The following is a 4823-nucleotide window of genomic DNA, read 5'->3' on the forward strand; positions in this document are numbered from 1 at the left end:
TGTATGGTGGAGCCACCCTTGTATCAAATCCAAGTCCATCTTCGAATTGCATCTTAAAGTTGAGCTTGATAAAATCTTGAACTTGAAGAATTTTCTCCAACTTCTTCACCCTCTAGCTTTTCTTGTTATGCTTGACCCTTCCGGCGATGATTCCGGTGAAGAGCAACCTTGCTCTGATACCACTTGTTAGGACCAAAAGTAGCTAGAGGGGGAGGGGGGTGAATAGCTCGTCGCGTGCCCGGTGTTCGACGTTGCTTGTTTCTTCAAAGATATGGCAGCGGGAAATACAGAAACAAATCACACAACGCTAACACGGTTGGTTTACTTGGTATCCACCTCACAAGAGGTGACTAGTCCAAGGATCCACACCAACACACACAGGAAACACATGGGAAAGATCATGGGTTTATAAGAGAAAAGATATCTCCATTGGCATGAGGCCTTTTGGGAAGAGCCCAAGAGCAAAACCATGAGGGCTTAGGTCCAAAGTGGACAATATCATGCAATTGTGGAGATAATTAAATTCTTTTCGATCCTACAGAAGATCTGCTCTTACATTTCTGGAAATCCCTCCAAGAAGGTGGAGGAACACCCCAAATCTTGATTCCCCCCAAAAGGGAGAAGATCCCCTTTTAATTCATGAAGGAGACCTTATATAGAGGGGAGGTTTTGGCGCCACACGACCCCGAGGCACGGCCGTTTGAGGTTCACACGGCCAAGTCCACTCCCTTCTCTGCCTTCCTTACACTGCCATATACACGACCATGGTACACACTGCTTCTGCTTCCCTTGCAGGACCGTGTAGATCTACACGGCCTGCACTGCCTCTGCCTCTGGAATCCTCGCATGGCCATGTGGTGCACACGGCCAGAGTCTTCTTGGCCTCTGGAAACCTGGCACGGCCGTGTAGATCTACACGGCCATGTAAGGCTTCAGCTTTGGATGACTTGCATGGCTGTGTAGTGTACATGACCATGGTTTTTCTGGCTTCAAATCTTAGCACAGGCGTGTGAGGTTCACACGGCCGTGGCAACTTCCACCTTTGCTGCAGCCACACGGCCTGGGCTCTCCACACAGCCTGGGTAACCCCCCATGGCAGGGTCATGTGAGGTCAAGGAATGGTGCCTTCCTTCTTTGTTCAATCGTCAAATCTTCTCCAAAATCGACTCCTGCATACAGGAAATGCACAAAAGCAGATCTCCGAACAAAAAGAGTAAATATACTTGAAAGGAAAGATGTAAGTACGAAAACCTCCATTATAAATACTTTTTATGTGTAACACTCACCTTAGATGATGCAGTATCATCCGACTTTTAATTAGATATAGAAAAATAAATTACGGGGATATTTTTATCTTAACACAATGATCATTTATATCAGAGAGATGTGACATCTAACAAGATATTTTACATCTGCTGAGAATTACATATAATTTTTATCCTTCTCATTACAAAGTGTAATTAAGGTAAAGAGATAATTGTTATGCGCAATAAATAATTTATTACGAGTGTCAAAGTATATTATGGTTGATTAGAATTAGTAATTTTTTTATAAATAAATAGCATTTAATTATATTATTTTTATTCCATTTCATTGCATAATCTTCTATCTTAATTGTCTTGCGTGTTTTATAAGGAGGAAATCACTTACGATTAATTTAAGTAATGTAAAAATTTATATGTTTGGAGAGAGAAAGAGAGGGAAAAGGGTTCAATAAAGCGAAATACCATACAAAATCTTTTATATGCGTGATAAATATTTTTCTTCTATCTGTTCGAAAAGGAAAAAAAAAGGAGAGGAGTGATTATGATAATCCACATCCATATGTATCCACTTTTTAGTTGTTGTCAATGCATATTTTATTTCTAAAATAAAATTAACTTTATAGCACCAATCCAACAAACAATAATAAATATACATGGAAAATTTATTTAAATCATTAATAGGTATTTATTCCAGTAAAAATTAGATTAAAACATTATTTAATATTTGACATAGAAAACCCTTGTTCATCCAGATCTACAATGATTAATGGGATTACAACCACGGTTGTATGAATTAGTTGGCTTGTAAGGATTAGCTTCGGGTCTATAGGGGTCAAGTGGATGAAAAACAGCATTTCCAAATTCATATTGGAGGAGGCGACGATTCACCTTGGACTCAAGTTGGTCAGTTGCAGCAGTTGCATGCATGACTACTATCACAAAATGTAAGAAAAAAATAATAAGGGTGCTACCACATTCTAACACTACAAGAATATATGCTTTTAATGGCATTTAAAAGTGTCTTCATATACTACTTATACTGACACTTTTAATATAGTGACATTAAGTCAAAATGTCCTCTATAGTGATGTCGTCTAATGTCTTATGACATTTCCTAGTGTCACTACAACATAAAAATAGTCACACCACTAATGTTATGAATAATTGTTATAGTGACAAAAATAATGTCACTATAAGATTTGTAATGACATTGATACATGCCTTTATTATAGTAATAATATGACAAATTTATATGTCCTATAAAATCATTTAACAAGACAACTATAAGTGTCGTGAATTGTTTTTATAGTGACAAGAAAAAATGTCCTTAATGATAATTTATAAGGTTAATTTAAAATGCCTCATTATGTAATTTGTAATGACACTTACAAATGTCTTCTATACTAGTCTATAATGTCTTCTATACTAATCTATAAGAACATTAAAAAAATATCATTAAAAGTTATTTATGATGACTTTTTTAAAAGTCTCCAATGGATTTGATAGTCTATTGTGACCTAAAAAATCCATATATTATGAAAGATGTCATCCATTTTCAATATTTTCATGATATAATATTCACGCACATAACAAATTAACATAAATACAAATAAAAAGTTTTAAAATAGAAATTAAAATGCTAATCAATAATTGTCATTAATTTTCTAATCCATAAGGATAATAAATTTGTCACATCAAAAATATCTATATACCAATTACAAATGTATCCAATGTATTTAGTTTTAGAACTAGAAAAAAATTAAGTCTCATAAAGCAAAACATAACCAAACTTGTAGTGCATCTTCATTCTTCAACCATCACATCTTAAACAAAATCCAATATTCTTGTCACCTACAATAAAAATTCATATATTTGTGTAAATAAAATAACATAAAATAAAGAGATTAAAATTTAATTTAAACTAGCAAATTTTTACCAAATGATAAACCGAGAAAATTCCACAACATCAAATATAATTGGTTTAAAAAGACACTAACATTTACCTTACTATTGTGCCACAAAACTCCAAATGCACCTAGTAGAAGTCTTCTTCATTAACTGTCAACTGTAAATGTAATTGATATTGGTATAAAAAAGTGTCATAACATGATGGGCATATACAATAAATAGTAATTAATTAAAAAGTTACATATCATACCAGATGGCAAGGCCAAGCTATCATTCCTTCAAGTGTATCCTCAAACCTTTGTAAAAGATCATATGGCCTAATCAAACTCTCTTCCCGTTCTAAGACAACTAGAACTTGTATTTCACACCAATTTGGTCCCAATGCCTGTCTTCCTACTTCAGTATTTGGATCCATGCTATGAACAACTCCTTTTGCCACAATTTTCATCGAATCAAATAGACTTTTTATCGAGACAGAGCATCCAACCTAACAAGGCAAAAAGAGAAGGTCATGATGAAAACAAATATGGTATACCATCAACAACAACATTTATGCTAAATAAGATTATACGTTATTACTCAATCTAACCGAATTCTCAACTTCTCAATAAGCAGCAATACACATACAAGAAATCAATAAATGACTAACTCATGATAATTATAATCTCACACAAAAAACATATATAGCTTGGAAGAAAGCAAACTAGATAAAGACTTTACCCTTAGAGATAAACTAACTGGATCAGAAAGTAATGGACTACTTGATAATGTTGTGTGTTGTATACTGTTGTAATTTGAACCAAGGTTTTGGTTTGATTGATTGCAAATCTTTGATTCTAACATTGCAATGTGTTGGCCTTGCTTTCTAACTTGTTCATCCATTTTTTCTAACTTTGTCCTTTGCTCCATCACTATTCGGTTGCATGTACTACGACTTGGAACTTCTCCCCATAAATCAGATGGGTTAACACCATCACCAAACATACATACTCGACCTGGTCTATCTGGTCCAATGATTTGAGCAAATATGTCATTTTGACCAACTTGATCATCCTCGTCTTCAGGAAGTTGATTTTTTAGTTCTTTCATTGCAGCCTTTACCAAAAAATCAAAAGTCATAATTTATACATAGACATGATGAAAACCAATATCTTTGAAAGTAATATAATTGTAGTTTATAATTAACTTACCAATTTTTCCGCCATAATGTTGCTTGAGGGGCTTCCATTAGCATGAGTAAAGCAAGCATGGAATAATTTGACTCGTGATGGAGGGCGTCCCCTTTCTTTTCCCTAAAATTACAGTTGTTAAAAGTTTGTAGATTCTAATGCATGTCAATTATAAGATTAATATGATAAATTACCAATTTTTGTTGCACTTGAGCAAAAGATCTTCTTCCAGTTGTCTGATTCATTATCTTTTACTTCCGAGCAATCTTATTTTTTTCACTTCGTTCCTAATATATTAAATTCAAAAATTGATACACGATACAAAAGTAAAAATGAAAATTTTCTAAATAGATAAAATATTATATACCTTTGATTTTTCTGAATTCCACTGGATAACTAATTTCACATATTGCTCTACCAAAGCTCTGTTATCTCTTTCTTCCAGAAGAACTTGCATTGGTAACTCAGGATCATAATACTT

This window comes from Zingiber officinale, chromosome 5B (assembly GCF_018446385.1).
Source record: "Zingiber officinale cultivar Zhangliang chromosome 5B, Zo_v1.1, whole genome shotgun sequence".
NCBI classification, from domain to species: domain Eukaryota; kingdom Viridiplantae; phylum Streptophyta; class Magnoliopsida; order Zingiberales; family Zingiberaceae; genus Zingiber; species Zingiber officinale.